We start from the raw sequence: 25,623 nt of genomic DNA, 5'->3' as shown, positions 1-25,623 counted from the left end.
TTGGTGGTTGGCTTACAATCAGCTGGTATAAAAAAAGGAAAGCCTTAAAATTCTAACCAATTTCAACTTTCACATGAAAAGCTCTCTATTTTGCCTTGGACAGTTCTGTTTTTTTCCGTATTCCATCCAGTTAGTGTACTTTCCACTCTCAAAAGTGTTCAGGTTTAGAAGATAAATTGTATTGTCACGAATTATGAATGATGAGGGCAACTGGCTGCCTGGCAAATGAGTGGCCTCCTAAGCTTTCCAGCAGGACATAAGGCCCTGGCCCCTGAGCCCGGTGCTGGTCAAAGCAGCTGTCCTGGACATGCTGTTGAGTTCTAGGGACCCAGAGAAGCTCCAGCACATTTGGAGGAACCTAGAACCATGTCATCTGAGGAACAACATTAGGAATGAGGGATGTTTAGCTTAGAGAAAGCTCTCACAGGGTACATGGCTGATTGGAAATGTTTTAAAACCATCAAGACTCGTTCCAGTGGCAGCAGAAGGCCAAACAAGGGCCCATGAGAGGCCCGCCAAGGAGAAGCATGTTAGATTCATCATGGACCAGCCTGGCAGTGATATCAGTTCCTATGTCAGGATATGGGATTATGTCCACAATACACTACTACATTTTTAAAAAGCTGGTGGCAGAAATGTATATAGAGTCTGGTCCCATTTATATAAAAATGCTTGCATTGATAACTTTGTGTATAAACAGAAGCTGTCTTGGTAAATAGGATGGAAAACACTACGGCTGAGAGGAGTTTTCTCTGGAGAGTAGAATTTTGTTGAGCACAGTGGGGGGATTTTAATGTTTTACTTTACAGACTTTTATAATATTTCACATTACAAACTGCTGTGTTGTTTAACATATATCATGGATTTAAAAAAATAATACATAAGAAAAAGTTGTAATGACAGGAAGTAACGCATCAGGTGAAGAACAGAATTAGAACCATCAGAGCTCAAAGAAAAAAAAATAAGTCAGTTGCCTTTGGAAATAGAGTTCCCCTCCTCTGGAGAGACCCAAGGATGGGAACAAGTATCTCACTGGTGTTAGAGATACTCATGTGTGAGTCTGTGATCTGTAAGGATTTGACATCCCTGGGATTCTACTCCACTTTGAGATTCTGTGAGATAAAACCATTTAATGGTTATGCTTGAAGCCATTTTAAACCATGATCCTGGGCTGAAAAGCAAGAATGAGGCCATGACTATTACTCTCTGCTTTAAGGTTTCTCTGTTGAATGCTGTTACTATTTTTAGCCATCACATTATCATGGGAGATTTCTTGAGTGGCTGCTGTGTTGCAGACTTTGTGCTTTACACACACACTTTCATTTAATTTTCGTGATAGTGCATGATAGCACCATTATTATTTCCATAATAATGGAGTAATAATGGGTGGGGAAACAAGCAAAGAGGGGTAAAACAACTTGCTCAATGTCACAGTGCCGGTCGTGTGGGGATTTTGGATGTCAGTCTAACATCCATCTGACACCTGCTCAATTACATATAAAAATGTGACCTTGGGCATCAGCTCCTCTCTGAAGACAGTTTCTGATTAGTCTAACCCAACAATTATACCCAAAAGAAATTTAAATTATTAATATTATTATTTTTGCCCTCCTCACTGTAAAAGGCAGGATGATTTGGAACTTGTTCATGCACTTTTTGGGGTTAATTTAGCCCTGGTGGGACCAGGGCATCCATCTGCCTGAGTGGGTGGCGTGGGAAAACACAAGGGGACAGTTTGGACGTTGGAAATCTTACATATAGAATGCAAAGACAAAAGGTGCAAGAAATAGGCCCTCCCTAATGTTGAAAATAAAATTGCGTTCTGGCGGAAGACAGTTATTGTTTTGAGGAGGGATTTTCTGAATTCCTTAATTTCCCCTTAAAGCACACAGAGGAAAAGACCTTGCTTTCTCCACCAGAGACGAGATAGCTTGATTACTAGGCTTGTTGCTGTGCCATATAACCCTGCATAGTAAATGAATATCCCCCCCCCCATTTCCAGCCCCAAGACTTGATGGGAAGAAGAGAAGTGGGCAAAAGAGAGAGAGGGTGAACGAGGAGAGGGGAGAAGTAGGCACCTGGCCCTGTGCCCCTCCAGGTTGGAGCTCCTCAGGGAGGATTTGTGTTAAAAGCAGAGAAATTTTGGGGAGTCTGAGGGCTGAGCCTTGGCCCAACTTCTTGGGTACAGCCTGGGACAGTTGTAGTCTCTCTGGAGAGCCCCTCGATATATCAGATTCTGGAAAACGGGTGGCCTGCAGACTTAATCAGACATGGCTGAGAGAGGCTTCTGGTGTTTGCTGAGGTGCTGAGGCCAGAGTGACAGGCAGCTCAGAGAATCCTGTGAGCCCAGGCTGCAGAATAGGTCACAGAAAGTGGTCCCGTGAGGAAGTTGGCTGGATTTCCTCTGCCTCACTCAGGCCTGCGTGTGGACTGGGGGACCGTGTGAGTAGACAAGTAGACAAGACTGGGCCTCTGTAACAACCCGGAAGTCAGAAAGTTGAATGAGGGATGTTTGTATGGGTACCTCAATAATGCTGACGGGCCCCAAGGTTGAGGCAGCCTGAGCTCACAAAGGCCACAGTAGGCCAGAGGGCTCCTGTCCACCAAGCTGCACTCTTTTTTCCATGCATCCGGACCCCTCCAGACCTCACCCAGAACCCAGCAGCCAGGGAGGGCCCAGATGGCTGAGAAATCTGAGATGATGCTTTTTTTTTTTTTATAAATTTATTTTTTATTGGTGTTCAATTTACCAACATATAGAATAACACCCAGTGCTCATCCCATCAAGTGCCCCCCTCAGTGCCCATCACCCAGTCACCCCATCCCCCGCCCACCTCCCCGTTCCACCACCCCTAGTTCACTTCCCAGAGTAAGGAGTCTCTCATGTTCTGTCTCCCTTTCTGATATTTCCCACTCGTTTTTTCTCCTTTCCCTTTTATTCCCTTTCACTATTTTTTATATTTCCCAAGTGAATGAGACCGTATAGTGTTTGTCCTTCTCCGATTGACTTATTTCACTCAGCATAATACCCTCCAGTTCCATGAGATGGTGCTTTATTTGGAATGGCACTGTCTGATAGAACATTCTGCAATGAGGCAGACATTGTAAGCATCCAGTAGGGTAGCCAGGAGCCACATGTAGCTAACTGTTAAACACCGGAAATGTGGCTAGCAACCTTGAGGAATTGAATCAAAATTTTTTTCGATTTTAACTTTTTTTTTATTGTAAAACAAAGAAGTAACAACCTTGAAAGAGAGTTTATTTTTTTTGAAAGAGAATTCAAAATAGAAAACAGTAACATGTATAATCTTTGCACTATAACAAAACGTTTTTTACTTATTCTCTCTTAGTCTTCATGCTCTTATATATCTATTTATGTTCTGAAATCAGAATACATACAAGATAAAAACTAACTTTTAATTACTTTACCTCTAAGGATATCTAGGAAGAGAGCTAAAATATTTCTAAGTAAAGGGCAGGGAGACTAAAGATGTGTCTTGTATTTTTTTCTTTTGGAAAATTATTTGAAAGAATCAAAAGGAAAATCAAAAGCCTTATTTAAAATGAGTGTGGAATTGAAATTTAAATGTTAATTAACATACTGGACAGCGCATATTTAGAGGGACCATTTAATGCACTAGATTGAACCAAGTTAAGTAGATAGAACGAAAAGTTAATGTTTCCCCTCCAACAAGTGGGTATTGTAAAGAAGAATGAATTAGTTACAGATCCAATAAGGAAACTACCTCTTCTCTGTATATCTGAGATAAATTTGTGACCCTCCCCCCGTGTTACTACTGATGAATGTGGGCTCACTGTCGAAAAAGCTGGAAAATACAAGTGAGCAAAAAAGAAAAACTGGCCAACATCTATATAGTCCCACCACTTCCCTTTTAATTTTAATAAGTATCTGTCCAGTCATGTGTGTGGGTGTTAATGTGCGTGCACCTGATTACTCCTGGCAGTGGGATGATCATGTCCTATTGTTTTATGATTTGCTTTTTCCTCTGAATTAGATCACAAATGATCCCCAAATGAAGAGACTGGGGGTGTCTTCAGTGTTTCCAGGTCATGAACGATGATGCTCTGCTACATGTCCTGGTGGCTAAATCTTTGTACACACCACACTACTTTTCTTGGCTACTACTCATCTCCATTCCCTGTCTCTCTGATTTTTGTGAAGTCTTCTCCCTGGAACATTCTGTGATACCTTCCCATCAACCAACCAATCTACGCTGCCTTTTCTCTCCCCACAGAAGTCCACCTTGCTCCACCGTGAAGGAATTAGAGGAAGATCAATTGACCTCACCTGAGTTGAATATCTACCAGGATTAAGCCAGATGGGAGAAGGTAGGTCCTCTCTCCTGGTTGGGAGTGGGGTTCTCTGCTGGTCTCCACATAAGATTTAAGAGGTAAAGAGGCCATACGGTTGTTTCCTGTTTATGGAAACCTCATCTTTCTTCACCTGTCCTTCCTGTTCCCGACTTCCTGTCCTTGCCTTCATGTGACCCTTACAATTTCCTGCTCTGTTGACCTGCCATGAGTTTATGGTGGGAATGTTTGACAAGATTCCCCAACCAGGTAGGATCGCTATATCCCACTCACTTGGCTCTGCATTGGTTACCAAACCCCATTTCTAATTGGACTGATTTCCACAGTTTAGGAATATTTCCCTAGCCTGTCTCTATTCTCTCAGGGCGAATCATTGCTCTACAGTCACTTCTGAGACAGATTCTTTGAATTACTAAACAATGACAAGAGTAAGAGGAATAGGAAAGAGTCATTCATCGCTGATAATTGTCTTCATGCTGCATGAATCATCAGTCCCTATTTGTATCTAGGGTGAATAAGAGGTTACCGTAAAGAAATGCTATAAAAATTATTACTTTATTCTGAAAAGTCAACACATGCACAGGCATAAAATTAAGAAAGCACGAAAAGGTCTAGAGTGAAAAGTAATTCTCCCTTTTACCTCCATCCCTAGAGAGCTTCCTCACCAGGCAACCGTTATTACCAGTTTCTTGTGGAGGTAACTATACCCACATGTCCAGTAAGGTGACTGCCTGCCACATATGCCAGTGTGTATACAGCTGCATTGAACACATGAAAAGTGGCTAGTCCAAAACTGAGATGTGCTCTAAATATAAAATACATGCCATATTTCAGAGACTTCTGAAAGAAAGCATGTCAAGATCTCCTAAATAATTTTTGTATTGATTGTATACCAAAGTGATCATCTTTTAGATATTCTTAAATGAATTTTGCCTATTTCTTTCTACTTTGTAGCTACTAGAAAATTTAGTTACTTACGTGACTCACATTTGCAGCTTGCAGTACATCTCTACGGGAGGGGAGGGTGCTGGTCTATACAGAACTAAGTTATCTATATATACATATTTGTATGTCATGGTCATAGAGCCTTATTTAAAATATATCTGAGAATATATAATCTGATACCTATAATCTATATCTATATCTGATATAAATATAGATATTTATATATCTATAATATATAAATATATCTGAGAATAATAATAATTTTATGTTTCCACTATGGTTTCCAAAGCATGTTCATTGGTTTCGCATTCAATTCTTTTTTTTGTTTGTTTTGTTTTGTTTTTTTGCATTCAATTCTTATAATAACCCAGTAACATAAGCGTTTTACCTAATAGCACAACAAAGCAGAGGAAAGGAAGAGAAATGAACCTTTGTGTGGGATACTTTATACACATAAATCCATTTAATTTTGAACACAATATGGAGGCAGGGTTTAGAGGTTTTTAAAAATTTTATCAAAAAAAACTTTTTTGAGAGCGTGTATTTGGTGTGTACATGTGTGCATAGGGTGGGCGGGGAATGAGTGGTGAGAGACAGAGTGAGAGAGGGAGGGAGGGAAGGAGGGAGGGAGGGAGGGAGGGAAGGAGGGAGAGGGTCTCTGCATTGAGCATGGGTCGATCTCACACCCTGAGATCATGACCTGAGCCTAAATCAAGGGTCATATGTTTAACTGACTGAGCCACCCAGGCGCCCCTTACAGGTCTTATTATTCCCATTTTACAAATGAGGACAATGAGGTTCAGCATGGTTATGGCTCACAGGAATCCCATAGTTAGTCAATGGAGGGGTTCATGGTGCAACTTTACTGTCAGATAAACATGAGTGAGCTGTAGCTCTGCTACTTTACTAGCTGTGCGAACTTGGACAAGTTTATTAACATGTAGAATGGAGAAAATAAGAGAAACTGTCATGGGGGTGTCAAAATGAATGGAGACAGCATTTATAAGTTCTTTGCACAGTGCCGAGCACAAAGCAAGCCCTTAAAACGTGTGTGTGTGTGTGTGTGTGTGTGCATGTGTGTGCCAAGATTCAAACCCAGATTTCTAGTTTCCTGAGCTCCAACCTCTTCATATCTCCTCTCCTGGTGACTCAGTCCCTTCTGGGCAGCAAGACTCAGTTTTTCTGACCCAGGTATCATCATCATTCCGTCATTTACTCCTCTATAAATTGGGGGGAAAGCAGGAACAGACAGGAGGCATTTCCAGGTCTCCATCTGCCTGCCACCTCTCCAGCTAAGGAACGTGTTGAGCCTCCCCGTACCCGAGAATCTTCTTCATCAAATATGTCATGTGCTACTACTGCTAAGGTGGAGACTCCTATGGGCTTTCTTTGATGTCTTGGAGCAAAATAAGTTGCAAGCCACGGGGACTTGTGAGTGAAAACGAGGAGACCCTCGTCCTGGGGAGGTGGATGTGGAATCCATCGTTGGCTTCAGGGACACTGGTGATTAGGGTTAGGCAAGCTGTGGTGTATTCAGATGGCCCCCAAATCAAGCAACTCATTATCATATAATAAACTACGGTTGTGAAATTGAGCAGAACCCTCTGATTTTTGAACAGTCTTTATTCTTTCCCTTTTGAAAAAAAAATGACAGGAAGTAAGCGATCAGGAAATGTAGGAACAATGGCCTTTTCCTGGAAGAGTGGCTCTGAAGGATGACTAAACGTTCAGCCACGCTGGGCTCTGGGCTCGGCTGGGGAGGATGAGGCCAGGGGTCTGCTCGCTGGGAGGGGGGGCCCAGGGGTAACTCCCAGTGATGGGCAGAGCCACCCCTGGAGCTGGTGTATTATTTATGACTCTCTATCTGGTGAAAAGAAGTGAGAGATTGTGGCAAGGTTAGGTTGGGCCCGGAGACCATCAAGCTGTTAATTGGCAAGAACTGCCACCTGATTTGAGGCCTTTCGAAAGTTCTTAGTATCAGGCAGGAAGAGCCAAGAGAGACTGCTTTCATTTAGTAAGCCCCCAGTTATTTTCTCTCCGTAAAAATAATCAATCATAATTTGTAAAAAAAATAAAACTACCTCTCGGAATGTCTTCTCAGCCTGAAGTAATAATCAGTGTTATACTGAATTAATGTCACTCCACTCCCGGGCTGGCACAGACTCGGGGTGCTTCACCTATGCTAAGCAGCCTTACTACCAGCAAATGTGCAATTTCTCCTAGGCTTTGGGAAATGTTCCAAAGCCCCCCTGGAGTCTCCCTTCTTTGCTCCTCAGATCCTTGAGAGGACCAGGAGCTTTGGTGTCTGTTTCACAGGGGTTCCTAGGAAGGGAGGAGGTCCCTTTCCAGTGGAGCATCGGATGCAGGTAACATTAATGTTTTTATTTCTTTGAAAAAGAAAAATGTAAAGTTGAGAAGGAAAAAGATTATACATAATCCCATCACTTGGACAAATTATGTAAGTAGAGTGTCTTTAGTCCTCTCATTACATGCCTCTCATTTTTAACACTGTAAAAAAAAAGGCTCCTGCCATTTCTTTTCTTAACTGTGATATGATATGTATAAAATAGACAACTTTGAGACTATAAATATATGATACATATAAAGATAAAATACCTAAGTATAAATATAAATATATTATATATATATTTATAAATATATTATTTATACAAGTAAAATACTTATTTATTCATTTATAAATACATGTATTTGTATAAATGTAACATTAAAATATATAAATATATATATATACCTACTTTCTTAAAATGGGATGCAATTTGCTACTTTTTTTTTAATTTGCTACTTTTTATTCAGATTTTCCACATCAGCACCTAAAACTCTTCCTTTTAAAAAATGGTTACAAAACAGCTGACATCCAGCAAAGTTTATGATGTGCTGTGTTCTTCTACGCACTTTACAAGCATTAAACTCACTTTAGTCCTCACAACAACCTGTGAGGCAACCACTTTTGTCATTCCCATTCTACAGAGGTAAGAGGGGAAGGCCTGGGGAGGCTAAGTAATTTGCCCCGATTCAGGCAACATTAATGCACCCAGATTCCAGCTCACACAGTTGGGCTCTAGCACCCATTTACCTCTGATCCGTCACCGGCATTCACACTGTGCCAGGCATGGGTGGACCAGTTTAGTGGCCATCCTGATTTCTTTCTTGTTATTTCCATGCTTAATGAACATCTCTGTGCATACATCTTTGTGTCCTTTTGCTTCTCTTTCAGAGGTATTATGTCCTAGAGGTGGTGTGTCCCAGTGGGGGGGCGCTGGTTCAAATTTTAATAGGTGTATTTAAAATTTCAATTTCAATGGGTGATTTGAATTTCTTTTTTTTTAAGCACGTGCTAGGTGCCAAACATAGTTTCCCATCCACTATCATGGCACTCTTGTGCGTATGTATTATGAACACTCTCATAACCTGTAGAAATTAAAAGATTTGTCCTGAGTCCCATAGCTAATCGGTACCTGAAATTCCAAACCCAGGACTCTTGGCTCCACATTTTGTGTGAATTCCACTGTACACTAGCATTTAATGTGGTAATTGCCATGTGAAGGTTTTTAGGATTTATTCTTAGGAGCCAGAATTTAAGCCTAAACCCACCAAGCCTGTCAATGTTATAAGGTCTCAGTTCTTCCCCAGTGAAGGGAGGGATTTAAGTTCCTAGAAAAACACCCCAAATATTTCTTTAGAGCTCAATGTTAACTAGAATATGTTGATACTGAAAAACGATTTCTATAGTTTTAATTCTTCTTAATGTCTTAACATGATTTATATTAAAGAATACAGTCTCTGCATTTATCAAGCAGTTGCTTACTGGAAATTCTAAAAAAAGAATCATAGATTTACTTAAAAACATAAACATAGTCTGATCATGGGACAGATGAATAGGCACTGTGTGGATTTTGGACATTTCTTCTTTCTCCTGTCCATTTTTGTGTCATTTCCCTGGCCTGCTACTTACTAATGGGTTCACGCTGGGCAGGTTACTTTATCATGTTAAACCTAATTTCCTCATCTGGAAAATAGGGATAGCCAAAGTATCCCATTCTGTGGAATTATTGCAAGGACTGAGCCAAATAACCCATGCCTATTGTTTGACACTGTGCCTGACACACAGTAGGCCAGAATAAATGTTAGCAGGTTGTAGTAGCAGCAGCCCAAACCACAGTCAAGAATGGACAGTTAGGAGGTTGAGGGGGGATGGGCAAAGTGGGTGACCGGCTGATGCTGAGGTAGTAATAAGTATGTGGTAGATGAGGAAAAAGTAATTGTATGTGACAGGGATGGTAGGAACGATGGCTGGGGGTGCCGGCTAACCTGGATATGGGGGTAGGGCAGGAAGGAACTCAGTTTAAAATATCAGGTTTTGTACTTGATTTTCACCATTGGCTTTTTGAGGTCTTGGTTAATTGAATCTTTTCGCCACAAGGATAAAACGCTCCTCTTTTGCATTGGGGGTGAGTTGATATGAATTAATCAGGCTCTGTGAAGTGTGTCGAGGAGTTATGATCTATGTAGGTATGTGTGGGAGCAGTTTCACCAGATGTGAAAGTCAAATTAGTTAGTGTGGCTGCTGCCTGCAGCTGAGGTGAAGGTTTATCTGGGAAAGAGGAGGAATCTGTTGGCTAAAAACAAGACTTTGGGTTTTATCCATGGTTGTCCATATTCTATGTCCTTCAATAATTAAGACTTGGCTCTACACCAGCAATGCGGGAGCCTTAGAATTCATATGTAGGAGTTTGGGTGAGTAACGTTCTGATGCTTAATATTACCTGGAGGTAACTATTGGGTCTGTAAGACTAGCCAGGAAATCTCATGAAAAGAGTTCCTTTGTTGATATATTGGCTCCTGTTTCATTGTATTTGGTACAGTGATCCAATGAAAATAATAATTTTTACTTTTCTGGTTTATTTGTGGGTTAGGCTGAAAAGCTAAGGAACTCAGTACTGACAAAGGACCAGGAGAAAAATGAATTAATTGAAGCCTCCCAAAACTCCAAGTGAAGAATGCTATAGTGACCATCTTGTGGTTGCCCCCCCCGCCCCCCCCCACCCCCGGTGCCCTTCTGCACACAGATTCCCTCTCTTTCTTTCAGAAAATCACATTTCTCTGGTGCTTATCTTATGCCTTGGATAGAGAGGTGGCACTTTCTCCTAGCTCTAGTGGGGACTCAACTCTAACCAATGAGAATACCACGTCCCTGTGGCTACAGTAACTAATTTTGGGGGTGAGCCTTTGACTAATGCCAGATCAAACATAGACAATCCTGATACTCTTGCTCAAATTTTGGGGGGAGAGATAATTTCTGTTGAGATTGCTTAACTGGCAGACTGTACAGCTAGATCTGCTGCAGGCCATCTTGCCACCACAGAAGGGGAGTCTTCCAGAGAAGGAAGCCAACATAAAGGAAAACAGAGCCAGGGATGGATACCAATTCCTGATGACACCATATGAGTATCTGGATCCAGCCATACTTGAAGCGAGAACGGCTTGGATGTTTGTTATATGAACAAATAAAATGATTTTGTTCTTGTTGTTCAAGTTGATTTGAACTTTTATTTATTTTTTAAAGATTTATTTATTTATTTATGATAGACAGAGAGAGAGAGAGAGAGAGAGAGAGAGAGGCAGAGACACAGGAGGAGGGAGAAGCAGGCTCCATGCAGGGAGCCCGACGTGGGACTCGATCCTGGGACTCCAGGATCATGCCTTGGGCCAAAGGCAGGCGCCAAACCGCTGAGCCACCCAGGGATCCCCTGATTTGAACTCTTAAAAAAAAAATTCCAGTAGTTTGTAATCTAAGTATTCTAAACTCAGCAAGGAAGACTCTATCAATATACAAATTCACAGCCTAGAGAAATTGTCAGAATATTCTGTTAATTTTCATGGTCTTAAAAAAAGGAAAAATATCTCAGTGATGAGACTTTATTTCTGTTGGCTGCTTTCCAAAATATGTTAGGATGAACAGCCATGGTATTCTTTTTCTTGCCCCAAATGTGTTTCTGACAACTACATGGTATTCAGATAGCCAGCGTGGTGTACAAATCCCCCGTCGGTCTAATTTTATTGTGTTCCGTTGTATCTGTTTTACAAAGACTAGGTGTTCCTTCTCCCTCTTTTGTCTTTACTCTTCACATCCAGATTCTTAGCTGGAGCTCTGTGGAAGACAAGTTTCTCTTCTCAGAGGAGCATCTTGCCACATTAACACAGGAATCACACTGATATTACAGATTGTCCCTACCCTCCAGGTCCTGAAAGAGGGGGCTTGGAAGGCTTAAGTAGATGTGTGGTGGCAGTCTACAGAGAGAGAGAGAGAGAGAGAGAGATGAGACTGCCGAGACCACAAATGGCAAACAGAGGGGTTGTATTCTCCAGAGAGCAGAGTTAGCACCATCCATCCATTACCAGGAGCCATATCTTAGACCCTTGATTGTGGGATTGTAAAACTGGGTTGGCCTGATAGTAAGAGAGCATTGAGATTGGAACTTTCCAACTCTAAATGTCTAGCTTTGCACTGTAAGAAAACCATATTCCATTGACAAGAATTTATTTCATATTTTGCACTGGTTTGCAGTGGTTAGAGGAGAACCCAGCACTGGCCTGAGCATCTCTGGATTGGGATTAAAAATGCAAATGCCCGAGGCAGGCCAAGCAGCTGGCAGAGTGGGCAATGTGGACTGGGGAGTGGGTTGGGGGGGGGTGTGCATTGAGCACCTGCATGATTAAAGGAGAAGTTGTTGCCATTCAGCCCTATCCAAGGGGCATGAGCATGTGCAGCATGAGCCTGGCGCTGCAGGATCTTCAGTGCTGCACAGAGGGGCTGGAAACCCAGAAGTCATCAGTTTGTAATCTCTGACTTGATAATAAGTGATTGTGCCAGGTGGCTGGATATCGGGTCGGGTTTAAACCTAATTTAGTTCACTTTAAACAGAACCCAGAGTGTCATGGTTTAGAGCACAGACTCTGGTTATCAAGCCGATCAGGTTTTATGGCCTGCCCTTGACACTCGCTAATGTCACGACCTTGGCAAAGGAACTCGTCTTGGAGATGGTTTCACATCTTTGTGAAAGCGGTTTTGGGAGGGGCAGAAAAAATGAGGTTAAATGACGATGTTCTTAAAGCTCTCATAGAGTGGTAGGGTAAAAGTGTAAAGCTTTAATTAATGCTGGCAATTCTAGGACCAGAGCTGACAAATCCACGTAAGATATTGGTTTTGTATTCTCCAGAAACAAAGTCCAAGAGGAAATATTGTGAGGTGGTTAAAAGTAGTACAAGTGGCAGAGTCACATTCGGCTCCCTTTGCTAGGAGCCTTTGGCCTCAGTTTTCTGTTCTGTGAAATGGGGATCTCAGGTTGCTTTTCCAAAAAAAAAAAAAGATTCTGAGGAGGATTAAATGAGTGAATCCCTATAACATTTCGAACACATGCCGACACACATTAAGAACTATGGGAGTGAAAGGTTATAACCCTATCATTGAAATAAAGTTTTAATAGCTCTCATAACTTTGGAACTTGAGTAAGGCTGTCTACACACCCTGGAACCTGTGGTTTGCATTATGCTAACGTTAATAACACCTGCAGCGTTAATAACACCTATTTTTTTACCTTAAAGAGTTGGAAAGGTTTACTTACCGCTTTAAGGGCCACTTCAAGTCCACAGCGAAAAGGATAAAATGTAGAGGATAAAAAAAAAAAAAAGAAAAGAAAAAAAAAAGAAAGAAAAAAAAAAAAGAGTGCAATTATGTCAAGTTCTTTAAAAGGAGGTTTTGCAAAACTGACCCACCAGAGGGGGTCAGGTAGGTTTAGGAAACAATGAAGAGTCTTGCTGCGAGCCTGTCCTGTGCAACGCACATTGCCAGGCGGAGCTGCAAAGCTTGAGTAAATGGGGCAGGTGAGGCCGCTGCATCCAGGCGCGCCTCTGCACGTGGTTGGCGGGGGTGGGTTCCTGAGGTCTTTTTCTTTTCTCAGAAGTCACGGGGGTGCTGGTGTGCAGGGGTGAAGATGGGTATTGAGCTCGGGAGTAATGCAGAAGCGAGTCTCGCCCAGGGCGCGGGGGTGGGGGTGGGGGTGGGGCAAGGGGTCGGGCCGGGGCGCAGCGCACTCGCCGCTTCTTCCCAAGGCGGGGGGAGTGGGAGCGAGTCTCCAAAAGGTTTCGCGCTGACCCTCGTGGGTGTGTCTGAAAGACGCCAAGGCGGCTGATGGCCCGCGTAGACGCTCAGCGGCTGATGGCCCGCGTAGACGCTCAGCGCCCGGAGCGCGGTGGGGGCCTCCCCCGGGCCGGGGCCGCGGAGTGGGGCGCGGAGAGGGGCGCCCTCCTGGCCCGCAGAGGCACCGTCCGCGGAGGCCTCCTCGGTCCCCGCCCCTGCAGCCCCGCGGGTCCCCCCCCTGCGCGCACCTGGCGCCGCGGAGATGCCCCCCGCCCCCCCTCCGCGCCCCGACTCTAAGCCCCGGGGCCACCCTCCGGGAAGGAAGGCCGCTGCCTGATCATTCATGGGCTTCATTAACCAGAAGGTGATGGACAGACTGGAAACCAGGCTGAGAGGTCCTGAAGGGAGGGCCTGCTTTCCAGCTGGAAAAGGGGGGGGGGGAAGGGTGTCCTCTGAGTGGTGGGTAGCAGTTCTGTTGAAAGGCAAAGACCTCTCGCGTGTAGGCACCTTTGCTGAATGGACAGTGTTCCCTCTACGACAGTTACGTAGGTACAGGTTGTGAACCCCGGTGGCCTCTCTCGCAGCCCAGCCAGAGCCAGTGGGGGTGTCAGAGAGCTGGGGTCGCTTGCAGGGGGGACCTCGGGGGAGGAAGGCCCGCCCTTGAACCTCCCTGAGATTCACTTTGTTCTTTAATGTTCGGAGGACAGTAGGACAGTAACCCCTGAGCTACCTCGCAGGTTTCTGTCTAGGGTCAGAGGAGGCAGGTTCTGTAGGTTGGAAGTTCTTTAGGAATGATCAAGTAGTGCAGAAACATTGGCTATGGTTACAGGAGTTTCAAATTAATTCCTCCACCTGCTGTCTGATGCATCTAATCATTGAGGGTGCAACTGCTCCAAGTGGAAAGTTGGATATTTAGCTCAATTTGGTAAGTATTTATTGAGTGACTCCTGTTGTAAGTAGCTGTCTATATGATCTGACAGTGTGGACAGCTGGTCTGAGCAAGGTGAGCCTCCTACACCACGTTGGCAGTGACTTTGGGGAGTTTGGGGGGTAAGTTATTGACACCATCGTCCCCAACTCTTTATGTTCTCCGTGATTGCTTGTTGAACTTCCATTTTTTTATTATGGAAAATGTCTGTGTTCTGAGTAATAATTGGCTTTGTTTCCATGTTATTTCATATACCTCACTCATTCTTTAAAAAAAATTAATTCATTCTTATTTAGAATTGTAATGAAATACTATTAAATGGTTTACTGTGGGATTTCATGGTTCAAGCTAAGACTAATTGTATTTGGGGAGGAAAATACAATTTTATTATTTACTTTATTTCAGGTCAGAATCGTTTTTAAATAGTTGCATAAGGTCAAATATATTAAATATGTATATAAACTTGAGAACTCTAATGAGAGAAAAATCCTTTTCCAAACAACTACATACTAGAGTTTAGAGGAGGAAAAAGCCCAAAGTTGTCTTTCAAGGAAAAGAAGTATAACTTAAACTAGAATAATTTGTATATTAATATTATATAATATAATAATCTGTATATTAAAGAAAGCCCATAGCTTGAGTTCTACATTATCGTCTCATTATAATTAAATCCAAAGGACCATTTTCTCCCTTATTGGAAGTCTAATTGCATGTATGGACTGCACAGTTTAAAAAGTGTAATAATCACCTACTGCCCCATATTACTTAAACTTATTGCCTAGGTATTATTTGAATAAGAAAGATGGTCCTCGGCAGGGTGAGGTTGTACAGCTCATTCTTACGCCTCTCCAGCCAGCATCTTTCACAGGACTAGGCTCAAAGTAATTGCATAATATATATTTTTGACTTGATTAATTGTCCAGATGCTTTTGTTGTACTGTAGTTTGTTTCTATTGAGCCAGATACTGTTATCCCTAATTTAATAAATATCTCATTGTCAACTTTAACTTTTTGTAAATTTAAGCCTCTTATAAATTACCTTGGGCTGTCAGGCTTCTGTAACAATTTCCAGGGGGTTGTCACTTCCCTTCTTTAATCTGTATAAGATTAAAAGAATAAAGTCTCTTGGAGATAGTTCAGAATGACACTCAGTGTGAGTGACTTTGAAGAAATAAAGCTGGAGAAACGCCTTGCAGTTATGCCCAGCCAACACATCCACTATTGCGTGCTTTGGGTTTTGGTTTGAGGCCCATGGAAAGCCATCTCCTTAAACAGAGCCACCTTGGATGATATTTCGCCTCTAATTTCAATCTGTGGAAGGGGAGAGGGGAGAAAGAATAACGCTGCTTTCATCACTGATCACTTTGGTGACATCAAAGGATTAAGGGAAGTGGTGTGTGTGTGTGTGTGTGTGTGTGTGTGTGTGTTTCTGGGCCTCTCACCTACGTCCCTTCCTCTTCACTCTCCATAAAGCTTATCTAGGAAGCCAGGCACCATTTGCCATGTGACAGTAAGGTGTGTATAATACGTGCTCTGGTAGGTTTGTGTTTGTAACACAAATATATGGAGTTGTCACTGAGGCAGCAACTGCTTGCTATCAAGAGAAGCATCCAGAATGAGGATTACCAAGCCTGGCCTGTGGGCAGATGTCTTCTTGACATAGCTTTCTCTCCCCCTTAATATCTATATCTTCACTTAGGAGATTCTCGCTTTGTTTGTTATTGTTGTTCATTTTCTTTTCTGATATCAACCTATGTGTGCATAAACTTTTGTTTCATCGCCCCACCCCTGGCCTTCCCCTCCGCCGCCAAGTATCTTCTAGTTTCAAGGGTATAGAGGTGAAAACAAAATAAAACGGAAAGCTGTTCAGATAACCCAGGAGGATTTTAAGACCCCTTTGTTATAACAATCCTTTTATGTTTGAAATATTTATTGGGCCTCTTCCTGGTCATGATCAGAAGGGAAACCTGAATTGGTGCCCTCTAAGTGGCTTGTGGAGACAGAGGAGTACATGTTTACAGTCAAGATGGTGCTTGATCTTAGAACGACAGGAAATGATTTTGCAAATCCAGATAAACCATTTTATCCTAGAAAGCATACAGGCAAACACAGTTTAAAGTAAACACACGAGAATCCTTAGGTTGTGCCCCATGGGCAGAGTGTTGGGAGAAGCTAACACTTCTCCAAAGTAAGGACAATTTGGTGAAAGAGTTGCCTCTAAGTGACTTGTTTGGCCTGTGTGTCTCTTGCAGGTGTAAGCTTTTAGATTTCCATAACGGAGCAATACACAGTGAAACAGTGGAGTTTGTTTGAATGAAGGAATAGGATAGAATAAATATAGGATAAATATTCCCCCAGATAAATCCTATGGGAAATCATCAACAAAGCATGAAAAAGAAGATTAGGGAGAGAAACTTGCCTCATCAGATCTTAAAATTTGCTGTAAAGCTACTAATAAAACAATATATTATTCATATATCGATCAACGGAACACAAGAGAGTCTGGAACAGATTAAAATATACATACGCTATCTTTAAATTGCTAAAAGGGGTATTTTTAAAATAATAAATGGTGGTAGGACTTTTCAGTTGGATCAGTTAACAGCTAGTGTTTAGTGAGCATTTACAATGTTCCAGATATTACTCTAATTGCTTTTCATGTATTAATTCAATCCTCATAACAACCTTTTGAGATAGAAACTCTGTTTTTAAAGGATTTTATTTATTTATTTATTTGAGAGAAAGAGCGAGCGAGCATGAGTGGGGGGAGGGGCAGAGGGAGAAGGAGAGGGAGGAGGAGGCTCCCTGCTGAATGGGGAGCCTGACATGGGGCTTGATCCCAGGACCCTGGGATCATGACCTGAGCCCAAGGCAGACACTTAGCTGACTGGGCCACCCAGGCACCCTGAGTTAGAAACTCTTATTATCCCCCTTTGAAGAAGAAAAAATGGAAACACAGGGAGGTTTAGAAACTGATTCAAAATCATACGGTTGATATTGGGGAGTCAAGATTTGAATGTTGGCGGTAAAATTAGATCACTACCTGGTTTATTCCATATAAAAACTCAGTTTTAAGGGCACCTGGGTGGCTCAGTGGTTGAGCATCTGCCTTTGGCTCAGGTCGTGATCCTGGGGTCCTGGGATCAATTCCTGCATCAGGCTCCCTTACAGGGGTCTGCTTCTCCCTTACAGGAGCCTGCTTCTCCCTCAGCCTGTGTCTCTGCCTCTCTCTCAGTGTCTCTCATGAATAAATAAATAAAATCTTTAAAAAGGAAAAACACCTCAATTTGAGGGGTATCTGGGTGGTTTAGTCAGTGTTTCTGATCCTTGATCTCAGCTCAGGTCTTGATCTCGGGGTTCAAGCCCGAGTTGGACTCTGTGCTGTCTGTGGAGCCAACTTAAAAAGAAAAAAAAAAAAACAAAAACAATTTAATTTCAGATGGATTAAAAATCTAAATGTATAAAATAACATCTTTGTAACATTAATACACTGTAAGAAGATAATCCAAAGGAACAATTACATAATCTTGAAATTAAAGAAAGTTTCTTTTTATTTTTTTAAAGATTTTATTTATTTATTTATGACAGAGAGAGAGAGAGAGAGAGGCAGAGACACAGGCAGAGGGAGAAGCAGGCTCCATGCATGCAGGGAGCCCAATGTGGGACTCGACCCCAGGTCTCCAGGATCACACCCCAGGCCTAAGGGGGCGCTAAACCACTAAGATACCGGGGCTGCCCCTAAAGAAACTTTCTTAAGCAAGACAGAAATCCCAAAAGAAATAAAGAAAAGAAACATTGGCCTGCCATTAAACAAACAAACAAAAAAACAACAACAACAACTCAGGCTTGTCGATAAAATACCATAAGCAAAATCAAAAGTCCAATGATTAACCAAGGGGCAATATATTTGCAACCATTTGACAAGAAGAGTGTGTATCTGTAATCTGCAAAGAACTTTTATAAAAGTTCTGACATTTTAAAAAAGTCCAATTAAAAAAATGGGCAATAGATATGAACTGGCAATTCACAGGAGATAAAGTCCAAGTGGTCAACAAATATTTAACAGTGGCCGTGCGTGGGGTGCTAATAGACTTTTAGGGAAACTCCCAGTGTTTCCGTTTGGTTTCACTTTGGTCAGGAAACTAGGTTTTTAAAAAAGTTTTTCTCCTCCCTCCCACTTTCTGACAACACCCCACCTTCCACCCCTATTACTTTCAAGATGTGTAAGTTCCTTATCCTCTGTTTGGAGAGTCCAGGCCGCTGGCACAGAGGGAGGTTAGTGGTCGGGGAGTAAGCTGTTGAAAGTACACTCTTGAGAACTACCTGGCAGTGATTTCCTGCTGCTCTGTTTCCTGGTTCTCTGGTGGAAGCTATCTCTCCTTTCCGCTCTGTGATCTGGAGTCCTAGTCTTTCCATCCCTTTCTCTGCCCCTGCTTAGGATAGATCCTCTCTGTTCCTTGTTTCCACTTCTTTTTTGCTCTAGCCACAGTCCTATCTAATCTTGGGGAGAAGAAAAGCAGGCATTAAAACCTCCCTATTCAGCCTTTAGGCCTGAGGTTTCTTTGAGCCTTTATTTCAGCTTAGAGTCGGGGTGGGAGTGGGGGATAGAAAAATAGCCAGTAAGAGAACACAGAAAACACGCACATTAACTTCACACTCTGAGATATTATCTGGCTGTAGGTCTATGTTTTTAATTTCTCCAGGACTCAGGAAATGCAGATAATGGTGAAATGACTTCTCTTTCCCCTTTAGCTTGTTCAAAGTTTAAAATATTGATACCATCCAATATAGGCCAGAGCTGGGGGGAAAAAGATGCTCTTTCTTTATGGTTGGGAGATGAAGTGCTAACACTTTTTAGGAATTGCTAAAACATGTCTGTACCGATTAAAATTTAATCTGACATAAATTTTGACCTAGAAGTACACATCTAAGGACTTAGCTTGAAGAAACAAAAGTACCAGATACTTATAAGATTCATTGTAGAGTTATTTACCAGGGGGCTGCAGACAACCCACGTACCTATCCAGGAATAACTGAATAAATTATAGCACATTCATGTAATAGAATATTGTGCAGCTACTAAAAAGGACATTAACCATTAGTCTACCTGCTGTGTCTCTAGATTTTGACTATTCTGAACATTTCATTTAAATGGAACCATACAATGTGTGGCCTGTTGTGACTGGCTTTGTTGACTTAGCATAATGTTTTAAAGGTTTACAGTTCTTTGTTCTTTCTTATCGTCTGATGATATTCCATTGAGTGGTTATGGCACTTTTTATTTATGTGTTCATCAGTCGGACATTTGGAGTGTTTCTCAACTTTTTGGCTATTATGACTAATGCTACTATTAGCATTCCTGTGCAAGTTTTTGTGTGAACATGTTTTCATCTCTCTGGGGTATATACCTGGGAGTGAAACTGCTAGGTCATAAGCTTAGCCTTTTGAGGAGTTGCCAGGCTGTTTGCCAAAGCGACTGTGGTCATAGAATTTTAGAACTTAGATGGGACCACAGAAATTATTAGCGATATTTAAGGCATCTTTAAGAGTTCCAGGGAACTGACTTAACAAAGTCAAAAAACTAACTTTGGGAGAGAAGAACCTAAATCTCGATATATTTTTTTTTTGGTCTACTTTTATTGTGCTTATGTTTTCTTTAACTTGTAAAATCTGAAACATTTAGAATTAAAAATTTTTTTTGTACGTGTATTCACCCATATACATTAATTTGATTACAAACATGATCACAAACATGGATTCTCCCCCTTTTAAATGCTTATCTTTTTCTCCTCTCCCACATCACCTTTGTCCCCTCCACAAGGTAATTAATGCTGAAATCTGGGACACCTGTGTGGCTCAGTGGTTGAGTGTCTGCCTTTGGCTCAGGTCATGCATGGTCCCAGGGTCCTGGGATAGAGTCCTGCATCATGCTCCCCTTGGGGAGCCTGCTTCTCCCTCTGCCTGTGTCTATGCCTCTCTCTCTCTCTGTGTTTCTTATGAATAAATAAATATAATCTTTAAAAAAATCCTAAAAAGGGGCACCTGGGTGACTCAGTCAGTTAAGCATCTGCCTTCAGCTCAGGTCATATCTCAGGGTCCTGGGATGGAGCCCCACTTTGGGCTCCCTGCTCAGCAGAGAGTCTGCTTCTCCTTCTGCCTCTCCCCTCATTCTTTCTCTTTCTCTAATAATAAATAAAACCCTAAAAAAGCCCTAGAAAATATTCTTTCATATTTTATCTATGATAATAAAATTCTACACATATACTCATACAGAAATGGATTTTTTTTGTCACTGTTTTACAAGAATCGGATCATACTGTACTATTTTTTTTTGTATGTTCCCTGTGGAATTTCCTTCAGCCAGTGTTCCTTCATTTCAATATTTTAAATGCCTGTATAAAACTCAATGATGTGACTATTTTACCATATATTGAGCCTACTGGTGAGTCTTCACTCATTATTTCTGGTTATTAATTTAATTTTTTACTGGACAGTGCTATAATAAACACACTTGCTACTCAGGTGTGGTTCATGGATTAGCAGCATTAGCATCACCTGGGAATTTGAGAGAGCTTCAGAATCTCAGGTTCCCGCTCCAGCCTACTGAACTTGAATCTGCTGTTTTAACCAGATCCCACAGAAGATTCATATCACGTTGCAGACTGAACACACACCTAGTCTATGTGACCTTTTATACTAGCACTAGCATTTCTGTAAGTTAGATTCCAAGGAGGGAATTCTGGGGCAAAAGGATATTCATACTTTTAAAGATAATAATTTCCTGGAGGTTATGTTTACTATGTACATTAGCTCATTCGTTTTTAGAGACTCCCTCCAACTTTTCCGTTCCCAAGGCTGCTGTGGCCATTAAACAAGGAAATGGGCATGGGGCGAGTCATCTGCAGAAGACGTGGGCTGACTGATGAAGTGCAAGGATGGTCCAGGACGCAGAGATGGGCAGGATGTCATTGTCAGCTAAGCTCATGTGCAGGTGACTGCCCTTGGACAGAAAAAAAAAAAGGTCAAGGGTCAGGAAACATGTGGACCCTGAGGAGAGCAGAGAAAGTACTGAGTCTAAGCCACTTTTCCTGATTTGATCCAAGCCAAGCGGAAAGCAAAGGGCTGCGTCAACTCACTCTCCCTGAACTGGTGCATCAGCAGAACGAGCTGAGCCTCTCCTGCTTGCCTCCGGATCCCAAACACAGAGTTTGTGCCCCTCCAGCTGCTCAGCTCAGGGCTCCAGCACGCAAAGGAGAAGAAAGGCCACTTGGACGCCTCGCCCTCCTCAATCTTGCTCAAGGCCGACAACTGTTGCAGAAGGTCATCAGCCAACAGAGTGTCATCTCCACATGTTTCCCTCTTCTGAAGCCTGCAGCTTCTCAGTGTATGATCAGTTCCATGAGCCATGTGTTGTTTCAGCTTTGATATTCATGCTCCTGAGGTCTTGAATTATTTATTATCACCAAGAAGTCAAAATATTCATTCATCTATGGCTTGAGGAAAATTTGATCTTCTGTGAGCCAATGACTAATACTCTTAAACTTAAAAAAAAAAATCTGTGTGTAATGACTATTCTTCATGCCTAATGGTTTATTTATATGGCCCTTTTGTTAACATTCCGCCTCACTCTAAGTGGACGATTCCAGGTCATTTGTTGGGAAAGCAGAGCATCTGAAAAGCAAAAATGTAAGTTACACATATCCATACTTTTAAAAAGTATAAAAGTAATGTTAAAAATCTCCACCAGCACAGAAAATAATAAAATAAAAAATAGAAGTCAGCTTCCAAACTCACAGACATCAACATTGTTGACAATTTCTTACACTGCCTCCTGGACCTGGTATGTGCATGAGGCGCATTCATGAGGTACAGATGTCCTTTTTTGCGTTAACTATATGGGATCATATGAGACACACCTGCTTGGCAGTTTGCTTTTTCAGCAATATATTTAACTCCTCCCTATTGATAGATATTGAGGTTATTTCCATTTTTAAGCCTTCAAATCACCTCATTCTATAACGAATATCCTTGTTATAGGAACTTTGTGGACTAGTACATGTACATCTTTAAATCACTACATTCTGGTATTTGTTACCCAGCCCTGGTGATAGTTTTAAAAGCTGGAAACAGAGCCTGAAGGCAAAAATAAAGGGTATGACGTATCCCTAGATTTCTCCTCTTTGGTCTCTTTCCCCTAACTGCTACAGGTAATTGAAAGCCGACTACAGGGAAAGAAGAGAAGCAGAAAAGAAATATATTTAGGAAATACGGACAAAGATTGTCTTGGATGCCATGAAGATCAGCTCTTAGGAGATATGTGACTTAATTTTCATTCTGGTAAATTCTTAGTAAATTTCATTCTGGTAATTTTCATCTGGTAAATTCTTAGTACATTCTGGTAATCACAAGCAGTGATTTCATTTGTCACAAAATAAGTTGTTGTTGTTCTCCTCCTCCTCCTCCTCCTCCTCCTCCTCCTCCTCCTCCTCCTCCCCTCCTCCTCCTCCTCCTCCTCCTCCTCCTCCTCCTCCTCCTCCTCCTCCTCCTCCTCCTTCTTCTTCTTCTTCTTCTTCTTCTTCTTCTTCTTCTTCTTCTATCACCACTGAAGGTTTACCTGTCATCCAAGCCCTGGGTTTTTGCTCCTTGTAATGAATGCCAGTGCTACTAATTGCTTGTTGTGTAAATTTGACATCCTGTGTATTTAGCCTTACCAATTTATTTTCTAATGTTATGTATTCTGACTTGCTAATCTTACAAACATCTTCATGGAAAGCTTTCCATCTCTCTAAATACTCTGTAGCACCTCTGCAGCCACATGGAAATGATAGTGGCTACTTAGTCACTTTATAAATTGATTTCTCTGGACTCCAGTTCTACGTTATTTTCTATTCAATATCAAGAGATAAATAAGGGAAACATTTTTTTCCATAGCCCCTTCCTAAGGTAGACCAATACTAAACATCCCATTTGAGTTTTCCAACCTGTGTTTCCAGGGTCTGGGTGGACCAAAACATGGCATTTCGTGACAATGACCATGAACCTTTGTTTTGTTTCCTCTCACAGGTCAGGTGGCCGTAGCTGGCACACAAGTAGAAACAGATGTTGTGAAGGGTAAGGAGGTATGTGGTGCCAGTGTCTCAGTTCTGGGAAAAGGAAGCACTTCACAGAGAGTAGGTGCCACCCATAGGGGCTGTCGTCTGCCAAGTGAAACCAGTTTGGCTGAGAGAGCTAAAAATAATTTCCAAGGGTAGAAGGTAATGTTTGTTTATACATGAAATTGAACGAGGGTGTGTGTGTACGTGTCTTTCTGTGTGTGTACCTGGTGCATGCTCCATTCCAATGAGGCCTATTAACCTATTTATGAATCCCAAGTGCAGAAGAACTTTTAAAATTTCATATTTGATCTGTTCAGAAGAATAGAGTTGTTAGATCTGTTATAACAGGCATAGAAGAAAGTATTTGAAATTTCCTTTGGTTTTTGACTATCTGACTGAAGAGCCATGAAGCTTTCCAAAAAGGACTTGGGGCTTTGAAGAGCTAGGCAAGTCTACCGGGTGATTGAACCATTACTTAATTCTTCCTCCTAATTCTGTAAGTGGAATTAGGTTACATTTGGAGGATTATACCCAAGACCATTATTAGATGGAATTTAGTGCAAAAGCTGGATCTCTTTGGATAAGTTACTAAACTTCTTTGTGCCTCAGTTTTCTCTTCATTTCTATAAAATGTATGGCATATATCCACAGTTATAGTACCATACAGAATTGTTTCACTACCCTAAACAATCTCTGTTTTAAGAGGCCCTTCAAGTAGTTCTTATGCATGTTCATGTTTGACAATCATTGCATTAGAGGATAGAATTTGTGAAAGCTGAAGAAATAGCCAAGAGATTTAGACTGTCTTAAATCACACATCTAAATTGAAGCCATAATTGATTTATACTGCTGTCCTCTCAACACATATTTGGGTACATGACTAGTCCAGTCTTCAGAAGGATTTAGGAACTTTCAGTGTTGAAGCCTCTACTTCCTTCTTCGCTGGAATTTTAGGACACTCTCTTCTCTCAGCATACTAATTGGAAAGTAGGATAGAGCTGTGGAAAAGACACTGATTTATTTTTAAGAGAAAATATTGTATTACTGAAAAATTTCACTATATACCAAAGGACAGAGAAAAGTATAACAAATCCCCACAGACCTGTGTTAAACTTTAATAATGATCAACTCGTGTCCTATCTTGTTTTATCTATATTCATATTCATCTCTCCCTCTATCCCAAATTATTTTTGAGTGAATCCAAGATAATAATTTCATTTCACTTGTAAATATATATGGTCCAGAAAGATAGAAGAAAAGGGATCACTTCCCAACTAATTTTATGGGACTGCTATTACCATGGTAACAAACCCAGTGAAAGATATTATAAGGAAAATAAACTATAGACCAATGTTTCTCCTGAACATGGATTAAAAAATGCTTAACAAAATATTTTCATTAAAAAAAAGATTTTATTTATTTATTTGACAGAAAGAGAGAGAGAGAGAGAGAGCACAAGCAGGGGGAGCAGCAGGCAGAGGGAGAGGGAGAAGCAGGTAGAGGGAGAAGGAGAAGCAGGCTTCCAGCTGAGCAGAGAGCCTGATGTGGGCTCGATCCCAGGACCCTGGGACTGTGACTTGAGCTAAAGGCAGACACTTAACCCACTGAGCCACCTAGGTGCCCCAATAAAATATTTTCAAATCATAACTAGCCAAATGTTAAAAAAAACCTTAATAATAATAGCACATCATGTCCAGTAGAATGCAAGGTTGGTTTGACATTCAAAATCAATCAATGTGATTTGCCAGTACAACTATAAGAAACATGATTATTCATAGAAGAGTCCGAAGAGTCAACCAAAAAGCTACTAGAACTAGTATGTGAGTCTAGCAAGGGCACAGATAACAAGGACAATATAAAATTAATTGTACTTTTATGTAATAGCACAGGATAATTGAATATTAAAACTTGAAAAATAGGGCAGCCTGGGTGGCTCAGAAGTTTAGCACCATCTTCAGCCCAGGGTGTGATCCTGGAGACCCGGGATCAAGTCCCACATCGGGCTCCCTGCATGGAGCCTGCTTCTCCCTCTGCCTTGTGCCTCTGCCTCTCTCTCTGTTTGTGTCTCTCATGAATAAATAAATAAAATCTTTTTTAAAAGCTTGAAAAATAGTACCATTTACAATGGCATCAGAAAACATGAAATACTTTGGGATAAATCTATC

General features: G+C 41.6%; 1 long non-coding RNA gene across 1 annotated transcript in view; it reads left to right on the top strand.

The window, feature by feature from the left end:
- Positions 1-22,830, top strand: part of LOC112652225 (uncharacterized) — a 122,321-nt gene extending 99,491 nt beyond the window's left edge. Inside the window, exons 3-4 of the long non-coding RNA XR_003131297.3 lie at positions 4,257-4,350; positions 22,571-22,830. This is a non-coding gene — a long non-coding RNA (uncharacterized LOC112652225). The remainder of the gene's footprint in view (positions 1-4,256; positions 4,351-22,570) is intronic.
- Positions 22,831-25,623: the final 2,793 nt, after the last annotated feature.

This window comes from Canis lupus, chromosome 13 (assembly GCF_003254725.2).
Source record: "Canis lupus dingo isolate Sandy chromosome 13, ASM325472v2, whole genome shotgun sequence".
NCBI classification, from domain to species: domain Eukaryota; kingdom Metazoa; phylum Chordata; class Mammalia; order Carnivora; family Canidae; genus Canis; species Canis lupus.
Note: the sequence above shows the minus strand (reverse complement) of the source record. Positions and strands in the feature narration are given on the sequence as shown.